The sequence below is a fragment of the Semicossyphus pulcher genome, unplaced genomic scaffold, assembly GCF_022749685.1.
Source record: "Semicossyphus pulcher isolate SPU_LCO1_2020_fin unplaced genomic scaffold, fSemPul1.0.p SCAF_8, whole genome shotgun sequence".
In the NCBI taxonomy this organism is placed as follows: domain Eukaryota; kingdom Metazoa; phylum Chordata; class Actinopteri; order Labriformes; family Labridae; genus Semicossyphus; species Semicossyphus pulcher.
This window is the reverse complement of record NW_027211759.1, coordinates 26,212,501-26,232,500: the sequence shown is the minus strand read 5'-3', so window position 1 is coordinate 26,232,500 and position 20,000 is coordinate 26,212,501. Positions and strand designations below refer to the sequence as shown.

The following is a 20,000-nucleotide window of genomic DNA, read 5'->3' as shown; positions in this document are numbered from 1 at the left end:
AGCAAGCAAGCAAGCAACAAAAACTATCCTAGGCATTCGAGGGTCAGGGCCCGGAGCCAAGGTCGGGCGTGGCCGGAATTGCTGGGCAGCAGCCGTCGTTCGTTACGGCCGATAAGAATTTCCGCACCACGACGAGGGAGGGCCGTTCCAGGAGGTGGGCTCGAGCGGCAAACAGTCTGCGGCATCGCTTCTCGGCCTTTTGGCTAAGATCAAGTGTAGTATCTGTTCTTATCAGTTTAATATCTGATATGTCCTCTATACGGGGACGAAATATTAAACGGATTTTTGACACCGGGAGCTGAAAGAGGGGCTTGCTCCGTTCACTCCACGCATCGACCCGGTATTGCAGTGCCACCGGGAACGGTGCAACCTTCTCCTGCCTTGTGCAAAAACAACTCCTCAGTGCAGTGCAGCGCAGTGATTTTGTGCCCCGCAGATCCCCTTTGTTTCTTCCTGGAATGTCACAGAGGGCCTGCAAGACCCTGATACATGTTTCGTAGCCCGCATCTGACAGCCAGGCCTTCATTTCTCTGAATTTTCCGTCAGATAAAGCCTGTGGCAAATGTGGGCAGGGCTGGGGTGGAAGCGGCCCAGTCCGCGACGAGCCAAGTGGTGAGACTCACCGTGAGTGTAGTGGCTGGGGCGACGCCTGTGCTGGGCTGCTCCCGAGGAGAAGCCTGTACCTACTCGGGTTTCTCTTCAAAACGCACAAGTCTTTCGCCTTTTACTAAAGACTTCCGTGGAGAGGAACACTATTGAGTTAAAGCTATTTTTGGCAGGCTTAGCCGTTTGGCCGAGCCTCTGTCTTTTGTGGAAAGCAAGCAAGCAAGCAACAAAAACTGTCCTAGGCATTCGAGGGTCAGGGCCCGGAGCCAAGGTCGGGCGTGGCTGGAATTGCTGGGCAGCAGCCTTCGTTCGTTACGGCCGATAAGAATTTCCGCACCACGACGAGGGAGGGCCGTTCCAGGAGGTGGGCTCGAGCGGCAAACAGTCTGCGGCATCGCTTCTCGGCCTTTTGGCTAAGATCAAGTGTAGTATCTGTTCTTATCAGTTTAATATCTGATATGTCCTCTATACGGGGACGAAATATTAAACGGATTTTTGACACCGGGAGCTGAAAGAGGGGCTTGCTCCGTTCACTCCACGCATCGACCCGGTATTGCAGTGCCACCGGGAACGGTGCAACCTTCTCCTGCCTTGTGCAAAAACAACTCCTCAGTGCAGTGCAGCGCAGTGATTTTGTGCCCCGCAGATCCCCTTTGTTTCTTCCTGGAATGTCACAGAGGGCCTGCAAGACCCTGATACATGTTTCGTAGCCCGCATCTGACAGCCAGGCCTTCATTTCTCTGAATTTTCCGTCGGATAAAGCCTGTGGCAAATGTGGGCAGGGCTGGGGTGGAAGCGGCCCAGTCCGCGACGAGCCAAGTGGTGAGACTCACCGTGAGTGTAGTGGCTGGGGCGACGCCTGTGCTGGGCTGCTCCCGAGGAGAAGCCTGTACCTACTCGGGTTTCTCTTCAAAACGCACAAGTCTTTCGCCTTTTACTAAAGACTTCCGTGGAGAGGAACACTATTGAGTTAAAGCTATTTTTGGCAGGCTTAGCCGTTTGGCTGAGCCTCTGTCTTTTGTGGAAAGCAAGCAAGCAAGCAAGCAAGCAACAAAAACTATCCTAGGCATTCGAGGGTCAGGGCCCGGAGCCAAGGTCGGGCGTGGCCGGAATTGCTGGGCAGCAGCCGTCGTTCGTTACGGCCGATAAGAATTTCCGCACCACGACGAGGGAGGGCCGTTCCAGGAGGTGGGCTCGAGCGGCAAACAGTCTGCGGCATCGCTTCTCGGCCTTTTGGCTAAGATCAAGTGTAGTATCTGTTCTTATCAGTTTAATATCTGATATGTCCTCTATACGGGGACGAAATATTAAACGGATTTTTGACACCGGGAGCTGAAAGAGGGGCTTGCTCCGTTCACTCCACGCATCGACCCGGTATTGCAGTGCCACCGGGAACGGTGCAACCTTCTCCTGCCTTGTGCAAAAACAACTCCTCAGTGCAGTGCAGCGCAGTGATTTTGTGCCCCGCAGATCCCCTTTGTTTCTTCCTGGAATGTCACAGAGGGCCTGCAAGACCCTGATACATGTTTCGTAGCCCGCATCTGACAGCCAGGCCTTCATTTCTCTGAATTTTCCGTCGGATAAAGCCTGTGGCAAATGTGGGCAGGGCTGGGGTGGAAGCGGCCCAGTCCGCGACGAGCCAAGTGGTGAGACTCACCGTGAGTGTAGTGGCTGGGGCGACGCCTGTGCTGGGCTGCTCCCGAGGAGAAGCCTGTACCTACTCGGGTTTCTCTTCAAAACGCACAAGTCTTTCGCCTTTTACTAAAGACTTCCGTGGAGAGGAACACTATTGAGTTAAAGCTATTTTTGGCAGGCTTAGCCGTTTGGCCGAGCCTCTGTCTTTTGTGGAAAGCAAGCAAGCAAGCAAGCAAGCAACAAAAACTATCCTAGGCATTCGAGGGTCAGGGCCCGGAGCCAAGGTCGGGCGTGGCCGGAATTGCTGGGCAGCAGCCGTCGTTCGTTACGGCCGATAAGAATTTCCGCACCACGACGAGGGAGGGCCGTTCCAGGAGGTGGGCTCGAGCGGCAAACAGTCTGCGGCATCGCTTCTCGGCCTTTTGGCTAAGATCAAGTGTAGTATCTGTTCTTATCAGTTTAATATCTGATATGTCCTCTATACGGGGACGAAATATTAAACGGATTTTTGACACCGGGAGCTGAAAGAGGGGCTTGCTCCGTTCACTCCACGCATCGACCCGGTATTGCAGTGCCACCGGGAACGGTGCAACCTTCTCCTGCCTTGTGCAAAAACAACTCCTCAGTGCAGTGCAGCGCAGTGATTTTGTGCCCCGCAGATCCCCTTTGTTTCTTCCTGGAATGTCACAGAGGGCCTGCAAAACCCTGATACATGTTTCGTAGCCCGCATCTGACAGCCAGGCCTTCATTTCTCTGAATTTTCCGTCGGATAAAGCCTGTGGCAAATGTGGGCAGGGCTGGGGTGGAAGCGGCCCAGTCCGCGACGAGCCAAGTGGTGAGACTCACCGTGAGTGTAGTGGCTGGGGCGACGCCTGTGCTGGGCTGCTCCCGAGGAGAAGCCTGTACCTACTCGGGTTTCTCTTCAAAACGCACAAGTCTTTCGCCTTTTACTAAAGACTTCCGTGGAGAGGAACACTATTGAGTTAAAGCTATTTTTGGCAGGCTTAGCCGTTTGGCCGAGCCTCTGTCTTTTGTGGAAAGCAAGCAAGCAAGCAAGCAAGCAACAAAAACTATCCTAGGCATTCGAGGGTCAGGGCCCGGAGCCAAGGTCGGGCGTGGCCGGAATTGCTGGGCAGCAGCCGTCGTTCGTTACGGCCGATAAGAATTTCCGCACCACGACGAGGGAGGGCCGTTCCAGGAGGTGGGCTCGAGCGGCAAACAGTCTGCGGCATCGCTTCTCGGCCTTTTGGCTAAGATCAAGTGTAGTATCTGTTCTTATCAGTTTAATATCTGATATGTCCTCTATACGGGGATGAAATATTAAACGGATTTTTGACACCGGGAGCTGAAAGAGGGGCTTGCTCCGTTCACTCCACGCATCGACCCGGTATTGCAGTGCCACCGGGAACGGTGCAACCTTCTCCTGCCTTGTGCAAAAACAACTCCGCAGTGCAGCGCAGTGATTTTGTGCCCCGCAGATCCCCTTTGTTTCTTCCTGGAATGTCACAGAGGGCCTGCAAGACCCTGATACATGTTTCGTAGCCCGCATCTGACAGCCAGGCCTTCATTTCTCTGAATTTTCCGTCGGATAAAGCCTGTGGCAAATGTGGGCAGGGCTGGGGTGGAAGCGGCCCAGTCCGCGACGAGCCAAGTGGTGAGACTCACCGTGAGTGTAGTGGCTGGGGCAACGCCTGTGCTGGGCTGCTCCCGAGGAGAAGCCTGTACCTACTCGGGTTTCTCTTCAAAACGCACAAGTCTTTCGCCTTTTACTAAAGACTTCCGTGGAGAGGAACACTATTGAGTTAAAGCTATTTTTGGCAGGCTTAGCCGTTTGGCCGAGCCTCTGTCTTTTGTGGAAAGCAAGCAAGCAAGCAAGCAAGCAACAAAAACTATCCTAGGCATTCGAGGGTCAGGGCCCGGAGCCAAGGTCGGGCGTGGCCGGAATTGCTGGGCAGCAGCCGTCGTTCGTTACGGCCGATAAGAATTTCCGCACCACGACGAGGGAGGGCCGTTCCAGGAGGTGGGCTCGAGCGGCAAACAGTCTGCGGCATCGTTTCTCGGCCTTTTGGCTAAGATCAAGTGTAGTATCTGTTCTTATCAGTTTAATATCTGATATGTCCTCTATACGGGGACGAAATATTAAACGGATTTTTGACACCGGGAGCTGAAAGAGGGGCTTGCTCCGTTCACTCCACGCATCGACCCGGTATTGCAGTGCCACCGGGAACGGTGCAACCTTCTCCTGCCTTGTGCAAAAACAACTCCTCAGTGCAGTGCAGCGCAGTGATTTTGTGCCCCGCAGATCCCCTTTGTTTCTTCCTGGAATGTCACAGAGGGCCTGCAAGACCCTGATACATGTTTCGTAGCCCACATCTGACAGCCAGGCCTTCATTTCTCTGAATTTTCCGTCGGATAAAGCCTGTGGCAAATGTGGGCAGGGCTGGGGTGGAAGCGGCCCAGTCCGCGACGAGCCAAGTGGTGAGACTCACCGTGAGTGTAGTGGCTGGGGCGACGCCTGTGCTGGGCTGCTCCCGAGGAGAAGCCTGTACCTACTCGGGTTTCTCTTCAAAACGCACAAGTCTTTCGCCTTTTACTAAAGACTTCCGTGGAGAGGAACACTATTGAGTTAAAGCTATTTTTGGCAGGCTTAGCCGTTTGGCCGAGCCTCTGTCTTTTGTGGAAAGCAAGCAAGCAAGCAAGCAAGCAAGCAACAAAAACTATCCTAGGCATTCGAGGGTCAGGGCCCGGAGCCAAGGTCGGGCGTGGCCGGAATTGCTGGGCAGCAGCCGTCGTTCGTTACGGCCGATAAGAATTTCCGCACCACGACGAGGGAGGGCCGTTCCAGGAGGTGGGCTCGAGCGGCAAACAGTCTGCGGCATCGCTTCTCGGCCTTTTGGCTAAGATCAAGTGTAGTATCTGTTCTTATCAGTTTAATATCTGATATGTCCTCTATACGGGGACGAAATATTAAACGGATTTTTGACACCGGGAGCTGAAAGAGGGGCTTGCTCCGTTCACTCCACGCATCGACCCGGTATTGCAGTGCCACCGGGAACGGTGCAACCTTCTCCTGCCTTGTGCAAAAACAACTCCTCAGTGCAGTGCAGCGCAGTGATTTTGTGCCCCGCAGATCCCCTTTGTTTCTTCCTGGAATGTCACAGAGGGCCTGCAAGACCCTGATACATGTTTCGTAGCCCGCATCTGACAGCCAGGCCTTCATTTCTCTGAATTTTCCGTCGGATAAAGCCTGTGGCAAATGTGGGCAGGGCTGGGGTGGAAGCGGCCCAGTCCGCGACGAGCCAAGTGGTGAGACTCACCGTGAGTGTAGTGGCTGGGGCGACGCCTGTGCTGGGCTGCTCCCGAGGAGAAGCCTGTACCTACTCGGGTTTCTCTGCAAAACGCACAAGTCTTTCGCCTTTTACTAAAGACTTCCGTGGAGAGGAACACTATTGAGTTAAAGCTATTTTTGGCAGGCTTAGCCGTTTGGCCGAGCCTCTGTCTTTTGTGGAAAGCAAGCAAGCAAGCAACAAAAACTGTCCTAGGCATTCGAGGGTCAGGCCCCGGAGCCAAGGTCGGGCGTGGCTGGAATTGCTGGGCAGCAGCCGTCGTTCGTTACGGCCGATAAGAATTTCCGCACCACGACGAGGGAGGGCCGTTCCAGGAGGTGGGCTCGAGCGGCAAACAGTCTGCGGCATCGCTTCTCGGCCTTTTGGCTAAGATCAAGTGTAGTATCTGTTCTTATCAGTTTAATATCTGATATGTCCTCTATACGGGGACGAAATATTAAACAGATTTTTGACACCGGGAGCTGAAAGAGGGGCTTGCTCCGTTCACTCCACGCATCGACCCGGTATTGCAGTGCCACCGGGAACGGTGCAACCTTCTCCTGCCTTGTGCAAAAACAACTCCTCAGTGCAGTGCAGCGCAGTGATTTTGTGCCCCGCAGATCCCCTTTGTTTCTTCCTGGAATGTCACAGAGGGCCTGCAAGACCCTGATACATGTTTCGTAGCCCGCATCTGACAGCCAGGCCTTCATTTCTCTGAATTTTCCGTCGGATAAAGCCTGTGGCAAATGTGGGCAGGGCTGGGGTGGAAGCGGCCCAGTCCGCGACGAGCCAAGTGGTGAGACTCACCGTGAGTGTAGTGGCTGGGGCGACGCCTGTGCTGGGCTGCTCCCGAGGAGAAGCCTGTACCTACTCGGGTTTCTCTTCAAAACGCACAAGTCTTTCGCCTTTTACTAAAGACTTCCGTGGAGAGGAACACTATTGAGTTAAAGCTATTTTTGGCAGGCTTAGCCGTTTGGCCGAGCCTCTGTCTTTTGTGGAAAGCAAGCAAGCAAGCAAGCAAGCAACAAAAACTATCCTAGGCATTCGAGGGTCAGGGCCCGGAGCCAAGGTCGGGCGTGGCCGGAATTGCTGGGCAGCAGCCGTCGTTCGTTACGGCCGATAAGAATTTCCGCACCACGACGAGGGAGGGCCGTTCCAGGAGGTGGGCTCGAGCGGCAAACAGTCTGCGGCATCGCTTCTCGGCCTTTTGGCTAAGATCAAGTGTAGTATCTGTTCTTATCAGTTTAATATCTGATATGTCCTCTATACGGGGACGAAATATTAAACGGATTTTTGACACCGGGAGCTGAAAGAGGGGCTTGCTCCGTTCACTCCACGCATCGACCCGGTATTGCAGTGCCACCGGGAACGGTGCAACCTTCTCCTGCCTTGTGCAAAAACAACTCCTCAGTGCAGTGCAGCGCAGTGATTTTGTGCCCCGCAGATCCCCTTTGTTTCTTCCTGGAATGTCACAGAGGGCCTGCAAGACCCTGATACATGTTTCGTAGCCCGCATCTGACAGCCAGGCCTTCATTTCTCTGAATTTTCCGTCGGATAAAGCCTGTGGCAAATGTGGGCAGGGCTGGGGTGGAAGCGGCCCAGTCCGCGACGAGCCAAGTGGTGAGACTCACCGTGAGTGTAGTGGCTGGGGCGACGCCTGTGCTGGGCTGCTCCCGAGGAGAAGCCTGTACCTACTCGGGTTTCTCTGCAAAACGCACAAGTCTTTCGCCTTTTACTAAAGACTTCCGTGGAGAGGAACACTATTGAGTTAAAGCTATTTTTGGCAGGCTTAGCCGTTTGGCCGAGCCTCTGTCTTTTGTGGAAAGCAAGCAAGCAAGCAAGCAAGCAACAAAAACTATCCTAGGCATTCGAGGGTCAGGGCCCGGAGCCAAGGTCGGGCGTGGCCGGAATTGCTGGGCAGCAGCCGTCGTTCGTTACGGCCGATAAGAATTTCCGCACCACGACGAGGGAGGGCCGTTCCAGGAGGTGGGCTCGAGCGGCAAACAGTCTGCGGCATCGCTTCTCGGCCTTTTGGCTAAGATCAAGTGTAGTATCTGTTCTTATCAGTTTAATATCTGATATGTCCTCTATACGGGGACGAAATATTAAACGGATTTTTGACACCGGGAGCTGAAAGAGGGGCTTGCTCCGTTCACTCCACGCATCGACCCGGTATTGCAGTGCCACCGGGAACGGTGCAACCTTCTCCTGCCTTGTGCAAAAACAACTCCTCAGTGCAGTGCAGCGCAGTGATTTTGTGCCCCGCAGATCCCCTTTGTTTCTTCCTGGAATGTCACAGAGGGCCTGCAAGACCCTGATACATGTTTCGTAGCCCGCATCTGACAGCCAGGCCTTCATTTCTCTGAATTTTCCGTCGGATAAAGCCTGTGGCAAATGTGGGCAGGGCTGGGGTGGAAGCGGCCCAGTCCGCGACGAGCCAAGTGGTGAGACTCACCGTGAGTGTAGTGGCTGGGGCGACGCCTGTGCTGGGCTGCTCCCGAGGAGAAGCCTGTACCTACTCGGGTTTCTCTGCAAAACGCACAAGTCTTTCGCCTTTTACTAAAGACTTCCGTGGAGAGGAACACTATTGAGTTAAAGCTATTTTTGGCAGGCTTAGCCGTTTGGCCGAGCCTCTGTCTTTTGTGGAAAGCAAGCAAGCAAGCAACAAAAACTGTCCTAGGCATTCGAGGGTCAGGCCCCGGAGCCAAGGTCGGGCGTGGCTGGAATTGCTGGGCAGCAGCCGTCGTTCGTTACGGCCGATAAGAATTTCCGCACCACGACGAGGGAGGGCCGTTCCAGGAGGTGGGCTCGAGCGGCAAACAGTCTGCGGCATCGCTTCTCGGCCTTTTGGCTAAGATCAAGTGTAGTATCTGTTCTTATCAGTTTAATATCTGATATGTCCTCTATACGGGGACGAAATATTAAACAGATTTTTGACACCGGGAGCTGAAAGAGGGGCTTGCTCCGTTCACTCCACGCATCGACCCGGTATTGCAGTGCCACCGGGAACGGTGCAACCTTCTCCTGCCTTGTGCAAAAACAACTCCTCAGTGCAGTGCAGCGCAGTGATTTTGTGCCCCGCAGATCCCCTTTGTTTCTTCCTGGAATGTCACAGAGGGCCTGCAAGACCCTGATACATGTTTCGTAGCCCGCATCTGACAGCCAGGCCTTCATTTCTCTGAATTTTCCGTCGGATAAAGCCTGTGGCAAATGTGGGCAGGGCTGGGGTGGAAGCGGCCCAGTCCGCGACGAGCCAAGTGGTGAGACTCACCGTGAGTGTAGTGGCTGGGGCGACGCCTGTGCTGGGCTGCTCCCGAGGAGAAGCCTGTACCTACTCGGGTTTCTCTTCAAAACGCACAAGTCTTTCGCCTTTTACTAAAGACTTCCGTGGAGAGGAACACTATTGAGTTAAAGCTATTTTTGGCAGGCTTAGCCGTTTGGCCGAGCCTCTGTCTTTTGTGGAAAGCAAGCAAGCAAGCAAGCAAGCAACAAAAACTATCCTAGGCATTCGAGGGTCAGGGCCCGGAGCCAAGGTCGGGCGTGGCCGGAATTGCTGGGCAGCAGCCGTCGTTCGTTACGGCCGATAAGAATTTCTGCACCACGACGAGGGAGGGCCGTTCCAGGAGGTGGGCTCGAGCGGCAAACAGTCTGCGGCATCGCTTCTCGGCCTTTTGGCTAAGATCAAGTGTAGTATCTGTTCTTATCAGTTTAATATCTGATATGTCCTCTATACGGGGACGAAATATTAAACGGATTTTTGACACCGGGAGCTGAAAGAGGGGCTTGCTCCGTTCACTCCACGCATCGACCCGGTATTGCAGTGCCACCGGGAACGGTGCAACCTTCTCCTGCCTTGTGCAAAAACAACTCCTCAGTGCAGTGCAGCGCAGTGATTTTGTGCCCCGCAGATCCCCTTTGTTTCTTCCTGGAATGTCACAGAGGGCCTGCAAGACCCTGATACATGTTTCGTAGCCCGCATCTGACAGCCAGGCCTTCATTTCTCTGAATTTTCCGTCGGATAAAGCCTGTGGCAAATGTGGGCAGGGCTGGGGTGGAAGCGGCCCAGTCCGCGACGAGCCAAGTGGTGAGACTCACCGTGAGTGTAGTGGCTGGGGCGACGCCTGTGCTGGGCTGCTCCCGAGGAGAAGCCTGTACCTACTCGGGTTTCTCTGCAAAACGCACAAGTCTTTCGCCTTTTACTAAAGACTTCCGTGGAGAGGAACACTATTGAGTTAAAGCTATTTTTGGCAGGCTTAGCCGTTTGGCCGAGCCTCTGTCTTTTGTGGAAAGCAAGCAAGCAAGCAACAAAAACTGTCCTAGGCATTCGAGGGTCAGGCCCCGGAGCCAAGGTCGGGCGTGGCTGGAATTGCTGGGCAGCAGCCGTCGTTCGTTACGGCCGATAAGAATTTCCGCACCACGACGAGGGAGGGCCGTTCCAGGAGGTGGGCTCGAGCGGCAAACAGTCTGCGGCATCGCTTCTCGGCCTTTTGGCTAAGATCAAGTGTAGTATCTGTTCTTATCAGTTTAATATCTGATATGTCCTCTATACGGGGACGAAATATTAAACAGATTTTTGACACCGGGAGCTGAAAGAGGGGCTTGCTCCGTTCACTCCACGCATCGACCCGGTATTGCAGTGCCACCGGGAACGGTGCAACCTTCTCCTGCCTTGTGCAAAAACAACTCCTCAGTGCAGTGCAGCGCAGTGATTTTGTGCCCCGCAGATCCCCTTTGTTTCTTCCTGGAATGTCACAGAGGGCCTGCAAGACCCTGATACATGTTTCGTAGCCCGCATCTGACAGCCAGGCCTTCATTTCTCTGAATTTTCCGTCGGATAAAGCCTGTGGCAAATGTGGGCAGGGCTGGGGTGGAAGCGGCCCAGTCCGCGACGAGCCAAGTGGTGAGACTCACCGTGAGTGTAGTGGCTGGGGCGACGCCTGTGCTGGGCTGCTCCCGAGGAGAAGCCTGTACCTACTCGGGTTTCTCTTCAAAACGCACAAGTCTTTCGCCTTTTACTAAAGACTTCCGTGGAGAGGAACACTATTGAGTTAAAGCTATTTTTGGCAGGCTTAGCCGTTTGGCCGAGCCTCTGTCTTTTGTGGAAAGCAAGCAAGCAAGCAAGCAAGCAACAAAAACTATCCTAGGCATTCGAGGGTCAGGGCCCGGAGCCAAGGTCGGGCGTGGCCGGAATTGCTGGGCAGCAGCCGTCGTTCGTTACGGCCGATAAGAATTTCCGCACCACGACGAGGGAGGGCCGTTCCAGGAGGTGGGCTCGAGCGGCAAACAGTCTGCGGCATCGCTTCTCGGCCTTTTGGCTAAGATCAAGTGTAGTATCTGTTCTTATCAGTTTAATATCTGATATGTCCTCTATACGGGGACGAAATATTAAACGGATTTTTGACACCGGGAGCTGAAAGAGGGGCTTGCTCCGTTCACTCCACGCATCGACCCGGTATTGCAGTGCCACCGGGAACGGTGCAACCTTCTCCTGCCTTGTGCAAAAACAACTCCTCAGTGCAGTGCAGCGCAGTGATTTTGTGCCCCGCAGATCCCCTTTGTTTCTTCCTGGAATGTCACAGAGGGCCTGCAAGACCCTGATACATGTTTCGTAGCCCGCATCTGACAGCCAGGCCTTCATTTCTCTGAATTTTCCGTCGGATAAAGCCTGTGGCAAATGTGGGCAGGGCTGGGGTGGAAGCGGCCCAGTCCGCGACGAGCCAAGTGGTGAGACTCACCGTGAGTGTAGTGGCTGGGGCGACGCCTGTGCTGGGCTGCTCCCGAGGAGAAGCCTGTACCTACTCGGGTTTCTCTGCAAAACGCACAAGTCTTTCGCCTTTTACTAAAGACTTCCGTGGAGAGGAACACTATTGAGTTAAAGCTATTTTTGGCAGGCTTAGCCGTTTGGCCGAGCCTCTGTCTTTTGTGGAAAGCAAGCAAGCAAGCAACAAAAACTGTCCTAGGCATTCGAGGGTCAGGCCCCGGAGCCAAGGTCGGGCGTGGCTGGAATTGCTGGGCAGCAGCCGTCGTTCGTTACGGCCGATAAGAATTTCCGCACCACGACGAGGGAGGGCCGTTCCAGGAGGTGGGCTCGAGCGGCAAACAGTCTGCGGCATCGCTTCTCGGCCTTTTGGCTAAGATCAAGTGTAGTATCTGTTCTTATCAGTTTAATATCTGATATGTCCTCTATACGGGGACGAAATATTAAACAGATTTTTGACACCGGGAGCTGAAAGAGGGGCTTGCTCCGTTCACTCCACGCATCGACCCGGTATTGCAGTGCCACCGGGAACGGTGCAACCTTCTCCTGCCTTGTGCAAAAACAACTCCTCAGTGCAGTGCAGCGCAGTGATTTTGTGCCCCGCAGATCCCCTTTGTTTCTTCCTGGAATGTCACAGAGGGCCTGCAAGACCCTGATACATGTTTCGTAGCCCGCATCTGACAGCCAGGCCTTCATTTCTCTGAATTTTCCGTCGGATAAAGCCTGTGGCAAATGTGGGCAGGGCTGGGGTGGAAGCGGCCCAGTCCGCGACGAGCCAAGTGGTGAGACTCACCGTGAGTGTAGTGGCTGGGGCGACGCCTGTGCTGGGCTGCTCCCGAGGAGAAGCCTGTACCTACTCGGGTTTCTCTTCAAAACGCACAAGTCTTTCGCCTTTTACTAAAGACTTCCGTGGAGAGGAACACTATTGAGTTAAAGCTATTTTTGGCAGGCTTAGCCGTTTGGCCGAGCCTCTGTCTTTTGTGGAAAGCAAGCAAGCAAGCAAGCAAGCAAGCAACAAAAACTATCCTAGGCATTCGAGGGTCAGGGCCCGGAGCCAAGGTCGGGCGTGGCCGGAATTGCTGGGCAGCAGCCGTCGTTCGTTACGGCCGATAAGAATTTCCGCACCACGACGAGGGAGGGCCGTTCCAGGAGGTGGGCTCGAGCGGCAAACAGTCTGCGGCATCGCTTCTCGGCCTTTTGGCTAAGATCAAGTGTAGTATCTGTTCTTATCAGTTTAATATCTGATATGTCCTCTATACGGGGACGAAATATTAAACGGATTTTTGACACCGGGAGCTGAAAGAGGGGCTTGCTCCGTTCACTCCACGCATCGACCCGGTATTGCAGTGCCACCGGGAACGGTGCAACCTTCTCCTGCCTTGTGCAAAAACAACTCCTCAGTGCAGTGCAGCGCAGTGATTTTGTGCCCCGCAGATCCCCTTTGTTTCTTCCTGGAATGTCACAGAGGGCCTGCAAGACCCTGATACATGTTTCGTAGCCCGCATCTGACAGCCAGGCCTTCATTTCTCTGAATTTTCCGTCGGATAAAGCCTGTGGCAAATGTGGGCAGGGCTGGGGTGGAAGCGGCCCAGTCCGCGACGAGCCAAGTGGTGAGACTCACCGTGAGTGTAGTGGCTGGGGCGACGCCTGTGCTGGGCTGCTCCCGAGGAGAAGCCTGTACCTACTCGGGTTTCTCTTCAAAACGCACAAGTCTTTCGCCTTTTACTAAAGACTTCCGTGGAGAGGAACACTATTGAGTTAAAGCTATTTTTGGCAGGCTTAGCCGTTTGGCCGAGCCTCTGTCTTTTGTGGAAAGCAAGCAAGCAAGCAAGCAAGCAACAAAAACTATCCTAGGCATTCGAGGGTCAGGGCCCGGAGCCAAGGTCGGGCGTGGCCGGAATTGCTGGGCAGCAGCCGTCGTTCGTTACGGCCGATAAGAATTTCCGCACCACGACGAGGGAGGGCCGTTCCAGGAGGTGGGCTCGAGCGGCAAACAGTCTGCGGCATCGCTTCTCGGCCTTTTGGCTAAGATCAAGTGTAGTATCTGTTCTTATCAGTTTAATATCTGATATGTCCTCTATACGGGGACGAAATATTAAACGGATTTTTGACACCGGGAGCTGAAAGAGGGGCTTGCTCCGTTCACTCCACGCATCGACCCGGTATTGCAGTGCCACCGGGAACGGTGCAACCTTCTCCTGCCTTGTGCAAAAACAACTCCTCAGTGCAGTGCAGCGCAGTGATTTTGTGCCCCGCAGATCCCCTTTGTTTCTTCCTGGAATGTCACAGAGGGCCTGCAAGACCCTGATACATGTTTCGTAGCCCGCATCTGACAGCCAGGCCTTCATTTCTCTGAATTTTCCGTCGGATAAAGCCTGTGGCAAATGTGGGCAGGGCTGGGGTGGAAGCGGCCCAGTCCGCGACGAGCCAAGTGGTGAGACTCACCGTGAGTGTAGTGGCTGGGGCGACGCCTGTGCTGGGCTGCTCCCGAGGAGAAGCCTGTACCTACTCGGGTTTCTCTGCAAAACGCACAAGTCTTTCGCCTTTTACTAAAGACTTCCGTGGAGAGGAACACTATTGAGTTAAAGCTATTTTTGGCAGGCTTAGCCGTTTGGCCGAGCCTCTGTCTTTTGTGGAAAGCAAGCAAGCAAGCAAGCAACAAAAACTGTCCTAGGCATTCGAGGGTCAGGCCCCGGAGCCAAGGTCGGGCGTGGCTGGAATTGCTGGGCAGCAGCCGTCGTTCGTTACGGCCGATAAGAATTTCCGCACCACGACGAGGGAGGGCCGTTCCAGGAGGTGGGCTCGAGCGGCAAACAGTCTGCGGCATCGCTTCTCGGCCTTTTGGCTAAGATCAAGTGTAGTATCTGTTCTTATCAGTTTAATATCTGATATGTCCTCTATACGGGGACGAAATATTAAACGGATTTTTGACACCGGGAGCTGAAAGAGGGGCTTGCTCCGTTCACTCCACGCATCGACCCGGTATTGCAGTGCCACCGGGAACGGTGCAACCTTCTCCTGCCTTGTGCAAAAACAACTCCTCAGTGCAGTGCAGCGCAGTGATTTTGTGCCCCGCAGATCCCCTTTGTTTCTTCCTGGAATGTCACAGAGGGCCTGCAAGACCCTGATACATGTTTCGTAGCCCGCATCTGACAGCCAGGCCTTCATTTCTCTGAATTTTCCGTCGGATAAAGCCTGTGGCAAATGTGGGCAGGGCTGGGGTGGAAGCGGCCCAGTCCGCGACGAGCCAAGTGGTGAGACTCACCGTGAGTGTAGTGGCTGGGGCGACGCCTGTGCTGGGCTGCTCCCGAGGAGAAGCCTGTACCTACTCGGGTTTCTCTTCAAAACGCACAAGTCTTTCGCCTTTTACTAAAGACTTCCGTGGAGAGGAACACTATTGAGTTAAAGCTATTTTTGGCAGGCTTAGCCGTTTGGCCGAGCCTCTGTCTTTTGTGGAAAGCAAGCAAGCAAGCAAGCAAGCAACAAAAACTATCCTAGGCATTCGAGGGTCAGGGCCCGGAGCCAAGGTCGGGCGTGGCCGGAATTGCTGGGCAGCAGCCGTCGTTCGTTACGGCCGATAAGAATTTCCGCACCACGACGAGGGAGGGCCGTTCCAGGAGGTGGGCTCGAGCGGCAAACAGTCTGCGGCATCGCTTCTCGGCCTTTTGGCTAAGATCAAGTGTAGTATCTGTTCTTATCAGTTTAATATCTGATATGTCCTCTATACGGGGACGAAATATTAAACGGATTTTTGACACCGGGAGCTGAAAGAGGGGCTTGCTCCGTTCACTCCACGCATCGACCCGGTATTGCAGTGCCACCGGGAACGGTGCAACCTTCTCCTGCCTTGTGCAAAAACAACTCCTCAGTGCAGTGCAGCGCAGTGATTTTGTGCCCCGCAGATCCCCTTTGTTTCTTCCTGGAATGTCACAGAGGGCCTGCAAGACCCTGATACATGTTTCGTAGCCCGCATCTGACAGCCAGGCCTTCATTTCTCTGAATTTTCCGTCGGATAAAGCCTGTGGCAAATGTGGGCAGGGCTGGGGTGGAAGCGGCCCAGTCCGCGACGAGCCAAGTGGTGAGACTCACCGTGAGTGTAGTGGCTGGGGCGACGCCTGTGCTGGGCTGCTCCCGAGGAGAAGCCTGTACCTACTCGGGTTTCTCTTCAAAACGCACAAGTCTTTCGCCTTTTACTAAAGACTTCCGTGGAGAGGAACACTATTGAGTTAAAGCTATTTTTGGCAGGCTTAGCCGTTTGGCCGAGCCTCTGTCTTTTGTGGAAAGCAAGCAAGCAAGCAAGCAAGCAACAAAAACTATCCTAGGCATTCGAGGGTCAGGGCCCGGAGCCAAGGTCGGGCGTGGCCGGAATTGCTGGGCAGCAGCCGTCGTTCGTTACGGCCGATAAGAATTTCCGCACCACGACGAGGGAGGGCCGTTCCAGGAGGTGGGCTCGAGCGGCAAACAGTCTGCGGCATCGCTTCTCGGCCTTTTGGCTAAGATCAAGTGTAGTATCTGTTCTTATCAGTTTAATATCTGATATGTCCTCTATACGGGGACGAAATATTAAACGGATTTTTGACACCGGGAGCTGAAAGAGGGGCTTGCTCCGTTCACTCCACGCATCGACCCGGTATTGCAGTGCCACCGGGAACGGTGCAACCTTCTCCTGCCTTGTGCAAAAACAACTCCTCAGTGCAGTGCAGCGCAGTGATTTTGTGCCCCGCAGATCCCCTTTGTTTCTTCCTGGAATGTCACAGAGGGCCTGCAAGACCCTGATACATGTTTCGTAGCCCGCATCTGACAGCCAGGCCTTCATTTCTCTGAATTTTCCGTCGGATAAAGCCTGTGGCAAATGTGGGCAGGGCTGGGGTGGAAGCGGCCCAGTCCGCGACGAGCCAAGTGGTGAGACTCACCGTGAGTGTAGTGGCTGGGGCGACGCCTGTGCTGGGCTGCTCCCGAGGAGAAGCCTGTACCTACTCGGGTTTCTCTGCAAAACGCACAAGTCTTTCGCCTTTTACTAAAGACTTCCGTGGAGAGGAACACTATTGAGTTAAAGCTATTTTTGGCAGGCTTAGCCGTTTGGCCGAGCCTCTGTCTTTTGTGGAAAGCAAGCAAGCAAGCAAGCAACAAAAACTGTCCTAGGCATTCGAGGGTCAGGCCCCGGAGCCAAGGTCGGGCGTGGCTGGAATTGCTGGGCAGCAGCCGTCGTTCGTTACGGCCGATAAGAATTTCCGCACCACGACGAGGGAGGGCCGTTCCAGGAGGTGGGCTCGAGCGGCAAACAGTCTGCGGCATCGCTTCTCGGCCTTTTGGCTAAGATCAAGTGTAGTATCTGTTCTTATCAGTTTAATATCTGATATGTCCTCTATACGGGGACGAAATATTAAACGGATTTTTGACACCGGGAGCTGAAAGAGGGGCTTGCTCCGTTCACTCCACGCATCGACCCGGTATTGCAGTGCCACCGGGAACGGTGCAACCTTCTCCTGCCTTGTGCAAAAACAACTCCTCAGTGCAGTGCAGCGCAGTGATTTTGTGCCCCGCAGATCCCCTTTGTTTCTTCCTGGAATGTCACAGAGGGCCTGCAAGACCCTGATACATGTTTCGTAGCCCGCATCTGACAGCCAGGCCTTCATTTCTCTGAATTTTCCGTCGGATAAAGCCTGTGGCAAATGTGGGCAGGGCTGGGGTGGAAGCGGCCCAGTCCGCGACGAGCCAAGTGGTGAGACTCACCGTGAGTGTAGTGGCTGGGGCGACGCCTGTGCTGGGCTGCTCCCGAGGAGAAGCCTGTACCTACTCGGGTTTCTCTTCAAAACGCACAAGTCTTTCGCCTTTTACTAAAGACTTCCGTGGAGAGGAACACTATTGAGTTAAAGCTATTTTTGGCAGGCTTAGCCGTTTGGCCGAGCCTCTGTCTTTTGTGGAAAGCAAGCAAGCAAGCAAGCAAGCAACAAAAACTATCCTAGGCATTCGAGGGTCAGGGCCCGGAGCCAAGGTCGGGCGTGGCCGGAATTGCTGGGCAGCAGCCGTCGTTCGTTACGGCCGATAAGAATTTCCGCACCACGACGAGGGAGGGCCGTTCCAGGAGGTGGGCTCGAGCGGCAAACAGTCTGCGGCATCGCTTCTCGGCCTTTTGGCTAAGATCAAGTGTAGTATCTGTTCTTATCAGTTTAATATCTGATATGTCCTCTATACGGGGACGAAATATTAAACGGATTTTTGACACCGGGAGCTGAAAGAGGGGCTTGCTCCGTTCACTCCACGCATCGACCCGGTATTGCAGTGCCACCGGGAACGGTGCAACCTTCTCCTGCCTTGTGCAAAAACAACTCCTCAGTGCAGTGCAGCGCAGTGATTTTGTGCCCCGCAGATCCCCTTTGTTTCTTCCTGGAATGTCACAGAGGGCCTGCAAGACCCTGATACATGTTTCGTAGCCCGCATCTGACAGCCAGGCCTTCATTTCTCTGAATTTTCCGTCGGATAAAGCCTGTGGCAAATGTGGGCAGGGCTGGGGTGGAAGCGGCCCAGTCCGCGACGAGCCAAGTGGTGAGACTCACCGTGAGTGTAGTGGCTGGGGCGACGCCTGTGCTGGGCTGCTCCCGAGGAGAAGCCTGTACCTACTCGGGTTTCTCTTCAAAACGCACAAGTCTTTCGCCTTTTACTAAAGACTTCCGTGGAGAGGAACACTATTGAGTTAAAGCTATTTTTGGCAGGCTTAGCCGTTTGGCCGAGCCTCTGTCTTTTGTGGAAAGCAAGCAAGCAAGCAAGCAAGCAACAAAAACTATCCTAGGCATTCGAGGGTCAGGGCCCGGAGCCAAGGTCGGGCGTGGCCGGAATTGCTGGGCAGCAGCCGTCGTTCGTTACGGCCGATAAGAATTTCCGCACCACGACGAGGGAGGGCCGTTCCAGGAGGTGGGCTCGAGCGGCAAACAGTCTGCGGCATCGCTTCTCGGCCTTTTGGCTAAGATCAAGTGTAGTATCTGTTCTTATCAGTTTAATATCTGATATGTCCTCTATACGGGGACGAAATATTAAACGGATTTTTGACACCGGGAGCTGAAAGAGGGGCTTGCTCCGTTCACTCCACGCATCGACCCGGTATTGCAGTGCCACCGGGAACGGTGCAACCTTCTCCTGCCTTGTGCAAAAACAACTCCTCAGTGCAGTGCAGCGCAGTGATTTTGTGCCCCGCAGATCCCCTTTGTTTCTTCCTGGAATGTCACAGAGGGCCTGCAAAACCCTGATACATGTTTCGTAGCCCGCATCTGACAGCCAGGCCTTCATTTCTCTGAATTTTCCGTCGGATAAAGCCTGTGGCAAATGTGGGCAGGGCTGGGGTGGAAGCGGCCCAGTCCGCGACGAGCCAAGTGGTGAGACTCACCGTGAGTGTAGTGGCTGGGGCGACGCCTGTGCTGGGCTGCTCCCGAGGAGAAGCCTGTACCTACTCGGGTTTCTCTTCAAAACGCACAAGTCTTTCGCCTTTTACTAAAGACTTCCGTGGAGAGGAACACTATTGAGTTAAAGCTATTTTTGGCAGGCTTAGCCGTTTGGCCGAGCCTCTGTCTTTTGTGGAAAGCAAGCAAGCAAGCAAGCAAGCAACAAAAACTATCCTAGGCATTCGAGGGTCAGGGCCCGGAGCCAAGGTCGGGCGTGGCCGGAATTGCTGGGCAGCAGCCGTCGTTCGTTACGGCCGATAAGAATTTCCGCACCACGACGAGGGAGGGCCGTTCCAGGAGGTGGGCTCGAGCGGCAAACAGTCTGCGGCATCGTTTCTCGGCCTTTTGGCTAAGATGAAGTGTAGTATCTGTTCTTATCAGTTTAATATCTGATATGTCCTCTATACGGGGACGAAATATTAAACGGATTTTTGACACCGGGAGCTGAAAGAGGGGCTTGCTCCGTTCACTCCACGCATCGACCCGGTATTGCAGTGCCACCGGGAACGGTGCAACCTTCTCCTGCCTTGTGCAAAAACAACTCCTCAGTGCAGTGCAGCGCAGTGATTTTGTGCCCCGCAGATCCCCTTTGTTTCTTCCTGGAATGTCACAGAGGGCCTGCAAGACCCTGATACATGTTTCGTAGCCCACATCTGACAGCCAGGCCTTCATTTCTCTGAATTTTCCGTCGGATAAAGCCTGTGGCAAATGTGGGCAGGGCTGGGGTGGAAGCGGCCCAGTCCGCGACGAGCCAAGTGGTGAGACTCACCGTGAGTGTAGTGGCTGGGGCGACGCCTGTGCTGGGCTGCTCCCGAGGAGAAGCCTGTACCTACTCGGGTTTCTCTTCAAAACGCACAAGTCTTTCGCCTTTTACTAAAGACTTCCGTGGAGAGGAACACTATTGAGTTAAAGCTATTTTTGGCAGGCTTAGCCGTTTGGCCGAGCCTCTGTCTTTTGTGGAAAGCAAGCAAGCAAGCAAGCAAGCAACAAAAACTATCCTAGGCATTCGAGGGTCAGGGCCCGGAGCCAAGGTCGGGCGTGGCCGGAATTGCTGCGCAGCAGCCGTCGTTCGTTACGGCCGATAAGAATTTCCGCACCACGACGAGGGAGGGCCGTTCCAGGAGGTGGGCTCGAGCGGCAAACAGTCTGCGGCATCGCTTCTCGGCCTTTTGGCTAAGATCAAGTGTAGTATCTGTTCTTATCAGTTTAATATCTGATATGTCCTCTATACGGGGACGA

The 20,000-nt window shown here is 54.2% G+C and overlaps 49 non-coding genes across 49 annotated transcripts in view; all 49 read left to right on the top strand.

The window, feature by feature from the left end:
* Window positions 1-183: 183 nt before the first annotated feature.
* Window positions 184-374, top strand: LOC138613800 (U2 spliceosomal RNA). The gene has a single exon (XR_011309928.1). It is a non-coding gene; the product is annotated as a U2 spliceosomal RNA (small nuclear RNA).
* Window positions 375-683: 309 nt separating this feature from the next.
* Window positions 684-796, top strand: LOC138583291 (U5 spliceosomal RNA). Its single transcript, XR_011305203.1, has one exon. It is a non-coding gene; the product is annotated as a U5 spliceosomal RNA (small nuclear RNA).
* Window positions 797-999: 203 nt separating this feature from the next.
* On the top strand, window positions 1,000-1,190 carry LOC138613799 (U2 spliceosomal RNA). The gene has a single exon (XR_011309927.1). It is a non-coding gene; the product is annotated as a U2 spliceosomal RNA (small nuclear RNA).
* A 309-nt stretch (window positions 1,191-1,499) lies between these two features.
* LOC138613621 (U5 spliceosomal RNA) lies at window positions 1,500-1,614 on the top strand. Its single transcript, XR_011309759.1, has one exon. It is a non-coding gene; the product is annotated as a U5 spliceosomal RNA (small nuclear RNA).
* Window positions 1,615-1,823: 209 nt separating this feature from the next.
* Window positions 1,824-2,014, top strand: LOC138613798 (U2 spliceosomal RNA). Its single transcript, XR_011309926.1, has one exon. It is a non-coding gene; the product is annotated as a U2 spliceosomal RNA (small nuclear RNA).
* Window positions 2,015-2,323: 309 nt separating this feature from the next.
* Window positions 2,324-2,436, top strand: LOC138583290 (U5 spliceosomal RNA). Its single transcript, XR_011305202.1, has one exon. It is a non-coding gene; the product is annotated as a U5 spliceosomal RNA (small nuclear RNA).
* Window positions 2,437-2,647: 211 nt separating this feature from the next.
* Window positions 2,648-2,838, top strand: LOC138613797 (U2 spliceosomal RNA). The gene has a single exon (XR_011309925.1). It is a non-coding gene; the product is annotated as a U2 spliceosomal RNA (small nuclear RNA).
* Window positions 2,839-3,147: 309 nt separating this feature from the next.
* Window positions 3,148-3,260, top strand: LOC138583289 (U5 spliceosomal RNA). Its single transcript, XR_011305201.1, has one exon. It is a non-coding gene; the product is annotated as a U5 spliceosomal RNA (small nuclear RNA).
* Window positions 3,261-3,471: 211 nt separating this feature from the next.
* LOC138613929 (U2 spliceosomal RNA) lies at window positions 3,472-3,662 on the top strand. The gene has a single exon (XR_011310053.1). It is a non-coding gene; the product is annotated as a U2 spliceosomal RNA (small nuclear RNA).
* A 304-nt stretch (window positions 3,663-3,966) lies between these two features.
* Window positions 3,967-4,079, top strand: LOC138583288 (U5 spliceosomal RNA). The gene has a single exon (XR_011305200.1). It is a non-coding gene; the product is annotated as a U5 spliceosomal RNA (small nuclear RNA).
* Window positions 4,080-4,290: 211 nt separating this feature from the next.
* LOC138613925 (U2 spliceosomal RNA) lies at window positions 4,291-4,481 on the top strand. The gene has a single exon (XR_011310049.1). It is a non-coding gene; the product is annotated as a U2 spliceosomal RNA (small nuclear RNA).
* A 309-nt stretch (window positions 4,482-4,790) lies between these two features.
* Window positions 4,791-4,903, top strand: LOC138583287 (U5 spliceosomal RNA). The gene has a single exon (XR_011305199.1). It is a non-coding gene; the product is annotated as a U5 spliceosomal RNA (small nuclear RNA).
* A 215-nt stretch (window positions 4,904-5,118) lies between these two features.
* On the top strand, window positions 5,119-5,309 carry LOC138613796 (U2 spliceosomal RNA). The gene has a single exon (XR_011309924.1). It is a non-coding gene; the product is annotated as a U2 spliceosomal RNA (small nuclear RNA).
* A 309-nt stretch (window positions 5,310-5,618) lies between these two features.
* LOC138613680 (U5 spliceosomal RNA) lies at window positions 5,619-5,731 on the top strand. Its single transcript, XR_011309814.1, has one exon. It is a non-coding gene; the product is annotated as a U5 spliceosomal RNA (small nuclear RNA).
* A 203-nt stretch (window positions 5,732-5,934) lies between these two features.
* On the top strand, window positions 5,935-6,125 carry LOC138613824 (U2 spliceosomal RNA). Its single transcript, XR_011309952.1, has one exon. It is a non-coding gene; the product is annotated as a U2 spliceosomal RNA (small nuclear RNA).
* Window positions 6,126-6,434: 309 nt separating this feature from the next.
* LOC138583286 (U5 spliceosomal RNA) lies at window positions 6,435-6,547 on the top strand. Its single transcript, XR_011305198.1, has one exon. It is a non-coding gene; the product is annotated as a U5 spliceosomal RNA (small nuclear RNA).
* A 211-nt stretch (window positions 6,548-6,758) lies between these two features.
* Window positions 6,759-6,949, top strand: LOC138613795 (U2 spliceosomal RNA). The gene has a single exon (XR_011309923.1). It is a non-coding gene; the product is annotated as a U2 spliceosomal RNA (small nuclear RNA).
* A 309-nt stretch (window positions 6,950-7,258) lies between these two features.
* Window positions 7,259-7,371, top strand: LOC138613679 (U5 spliceosomal RNA). Its single transcript, XR_011309813.1, has one exon. It is a non-coding gene; the product is annotated as a U5 spliceosomal RNA (small nuclear RNA).
* Window positions 7,372-7,582: 211 nt separating this feature from the next.
* LOC138613794 (U2 spliceosomal RNA) lies at window positions 7,583-7,773 on the top strand. The gene has a single exon (XR_011309922.1). It is a non-coding gene; the product is annotated as a U2 spliceosomal RNA (small nuclear RNA).
* Window positions 7,774-8,082: 309 nt separating this feature from the next.
* Window positions 8,083-8,195, top strand: LOC138613677 (U5 spliceosomal RNA). The gene has a single exon (XR_011309812.1). It is a non-coding gene; the product is annotated as a U5 spliceosomal RNA (small nuclear RNA).
* A 203-nt stretch (window positions 8,196-8,398) lies between these two features.
* On the top strand, window positions 8,399-8,589 carry LOC138613812 (U2 spliceosomal RNA). The gene has a single exon (XR_011309940.1). It is a non-coding gene; the product is annotated as a U2 spliceosomal RNA (small nuclear RNA).
* A 309-nt stretch (window positions 8,590-8,898) lies between these two features.
* On the top strand, window positions 8,899-9,011 carry LOC138583285 (U5 spliceosomal RNA). The gene has a single exon (XR_011305197.1). It is a non-coding gene; the product is annotated as a U5 spliceosomal RNA (small nuclear RNA).
* Window positions 9,012-9,222: 211 nt separating this feature from the next.
* On the top strand, window positions 9,223-9,413 carry LOC138613793 (U2 spliceosomal RNA). The gene has a single exon (XR_011309921.1). It is a non-coding gene; the product is annotated as a U2 spliceosomal RNA (small nuclear RNA).
* A 309-nt stretch (window positions 9,414-9,722) lies between these two features.
* LOC138613675 (U5 spliceosomal RNA) lies at window positions 9,723-9,835 on the top strand. The gene has a single exon (XR_011309810.1). It is a non-coding gene; the product is annotated as a U5 spliceosomal RNA (small nuclear RNA).
* A 203-nt stretch (window positions 9,836-10,038) lies between these two features.
* Window positions 10,039-10,229, top strand: LOC138613801 (U2 spliceosomal RNA). Its single transcript, XR_011309929.1, has one exon. It is a non-coding gene; the product is annotated as a U2 spliceosomal RNA (small nuclear RNA).
* Window positions 10,230-10,538: 309 nt separating this feature from the next.
* On the top strand, window positions 10,539-10,651 carry LOC138583284 (U5 spliceosomal RNA). Its single transcript, XR_011305196.1, has one exon. It is a non-coding gene; the product is annotated as a U5 spliceosomal RNA (small nuclear RNA).
* A 211-nt stretch (window positions 10,652-10,862) lies between these two features.
* Window positions 10,863-11,053, top strand: LOC138613792 (U2 spliceosomal RNA). The gene has a single exon (XR_011309920.1). It is a non-coding gene; the product is annotated as a U2 spliceosomal RNA (small nuclear RNA).
* A 309-nt stretch (window positions 11,054-11,362) lies between these two features.
* Window positions 11,363-11,475, top strand: LOC138613674 (U5 spliceosomal RNA). The gene has a single exon (XR_011309809.1). It is a non-coding gene; the product is annotated as a U5 spliceosomal RNA (small nuclear RNA).
* A 203-nt stretch (window positions 11,476-11,678) lies between these two features.
* LOC138613790 (U2 spliceosomal RNA) lies at window positions 11,679-11,869 on the top strand. The gene has a single exon (XR_011309918.1). It is a non-coding gene; the product is annotated as a U2 spliceosomal RNA (small nuclear RNA).
* Window positions 11,870-12,178: 309 nt separating this feature from the next.
* Window positions 12,179-12,291, top strand: LOC138583282 (U5 spliceosomal RNA). The gene has a single exon (XR_011305194.1). It is a non-coding gene; the product is annotated as a U5 spliceosomal RNA (small nuclear RNA).
* Window positions 12,292-12,506: 215 nt separating this feature from the next.
* Window positions 12,507-12,697, top strand: LOC138613791 (U2 spliceosomal RNA). Its single transcript, XR_011309919.1, has one exon. It is a non-coding gene; the product is annotated as a U2 spliceosomal RNA (small nuclear RNA).
* Window positions 12,698-13,006: 309 nt separating this feature from the next.
* On the top strand, window positions 13,007-13,119 carry LOC138583281 (U5 spliceosomal RNA). Its single transcript, XR_011305193.1, has one exon. It is a non-coding gene; the product is annotated as a U5 spliceosomal RNA (small nuclear RNA).
* A 211-nt stretch (window positions 13,120-13,330) lies between these two features.
* Window positions 13,331-13,521, top strand: LOC138613789 (U2 spliceosomal RNA). Its single transcript, XR_011309917.1, has one exon. It is a non-coding gene; the product is annotated as a U2 spliceosomal RNA (small nuclear RNA).
* Window positions 13,522-13,830: 309 nt separating this feature from the next.
* LOC138613673 (U5 spliceosomal RNA) lies at window positions 13,831-13,943 on the top strand. The gene has a single exon (XR_011309808.1). It is a non-coding gene; the product is annotated as a U5 spliceosomal RNA (small nuclear RNA).
* A 207-nt stretch (window positions 13,944-14,150) lies between these two features.
* LOC138613788 (U2 spliceosomal RNA) lies at window positions 14,151-14,341 on the top strand. Its single transcript, XR_011309916.1, has one exon. It is a non-coding gene; the product is annotated as a U2 spliceosomal RNA (small nuclear RNA).
* Window positions 14,342-14,650: 309 nt separating this feature from the next.
* Window positions 14,651-14,763, top strand: LOC138614118 (U5 spliceosomal RNA). Its single transcript, XR_011310227.1, has one exon. It is a non-coding gene; the product is annotated as a U5 spliceosomal RNA (small nuclear RNA).
* A 211-nt stretch (window positions 14,764-14,974) lies between these two features.
* Window positions 14,975-15,165, top strand: LOC138613787 (U2 spliceosomal RNA). Its single transcript, XR_011309915.1, has one exon. It is a non-coding gene; the product is annotated as a U2 spliceosomal RNA (small nuclear RNA).
* A 309-nt stretch (window positions 15,166-15,474) lies between these two features.
* LOC138614117 (U5 spliceosomal RNA) lies at window positions 15,475-15,587 on the top strand. Its single transcript, XR_011310226.1, has one exon. It is a non-coding gene; the product is annotated as a U5 spliceosomal RNA (small nuclear RNA).
* Window positions 15,588-15,798: 211 nt separating this feature from the next.
* LOC138613786 (U2 spliceosomal RNA) lies at window positions 15,799-15,989 on the top strand. The gene has a single exon (XR_011309914.1). It is a non-coding gene; the product is annotated as a U2 spliceosomal RNA (small nuclear RNA).
* Window positions 15,990-16,298: 309 nt separating this feature from the next.
* LOC138613672 (U5 spliceosomal RNA) lies at window positions 16,299-16,411 on the top strand. Its single transcript, XR_011309807.1, has one exon. It is a non-coding gene; the product is annotated as a U5 spliceosomal RNA (small nuclear RNA).
* Window positions 16,412-16,618: 207 nt separating this feature from the next.
* Window positions 16,619-16,809, top strand: LOC138613785 (U2 spliceosomal RNA). The gene has a single exon (XR_011309913.1). It is a non-coding gene; the product is annotated as a U2 spliceosomal RNA (small nuclear RNA).
* Window positions 16,810-17,118: 309 nt separating this feature from the next.
* Window positions 17,119-17,231, top strand: LOC138614116 (U5 spliceosomal RNA). The gene has a single exon (XR_011310225.1). It is a non-coding gene; the product is annotated as a U5 spliceosomal RNA (small nuclear RNA).
* Window positions 17,232-17,442: 211 nt separating this feature from the next.
* Window positions 17,443-17,633, top strand: LOC138613784 (U2 spliceosomal RNA). Its single transcript, XR_011309912.1, has one exon. It is a non-coding gene; the product is annotated as a U2 spliceosomal RNA (small nuclear RNA).
* Window positions 17,634-17,942: 309 nt separating this feature from the next.
* On the top strand, window positions 17,943-18,055 carry LOC138614115 (U5 spliceosomal RNA). Its single transcript, XR_011310224.1, has one exon. It is a non-coding gene; the product is annotated as a U5 spliceosomal RNA (small nuclear RNA).
* Window positions 18,056-18,266: 211 nt separating this feature from the next.
* LOC138613783 (U2 spliceosomal RNA) lies at window positions 18,267-18,457 on the top strand. Its single transcript, XR_011309911.1, has one exon. It is a non-coding gene; the product is annotated as a U2 spliceosomal RNA (small nuclear RNA).
* A 309-nt stretch (window positions 18,458-18,766) lies between these two features.
* On the top strand, window positions 18,767-18,879 carry LOC138614114 (U5 spliceosomal RNA). Its single transcript, XR_011310223.1, has one exon. It is a non-coding gene; the product is annotated as a U5 spliceosomal RNA (small nuclear RNA).
* Window positions 18,880-19,090: 211 nt separating this feature from the next.
* LOC138613952 (U2 spliceosomal RNA) lies at window positions 19,091-19,281 on the top strand. The gene has a single exon (XR_011310075.1). It is a non-coding gene; the product is annotated as a U2 spliceosomal RNA (small nuclear RNA).
* A 309-nt stretch (window positions 19,282-19,590) lies between these two features.
* LOC138614113 (U5 spliceosomal RNA) lies at window positions 19,591-19,703 on the top strand. The gene has a single exon (XR_011310222.1). It is a non-coding gene; the product is annotated as a U5 spliceosomal RNA (small nuclear RNA).
* Window positions 19,704-19,914: 211 nt separating this feature from the next.
* LOC138613782 (U2 spliceosomal RNA) overlaps window positions 19,915-20,000 on the top strand; it is a 191-nt gene continuing 105 nt past the window's right edge. The window contains exon 1 of the small nuclear RNA XR_011309910.1: window positions 19,915-20,000. This exon is cut by the window's right edge and continues 105 nt beyond it. This is a non-coding gene — a small nuclear RNA (U2 spliceosomal RNA).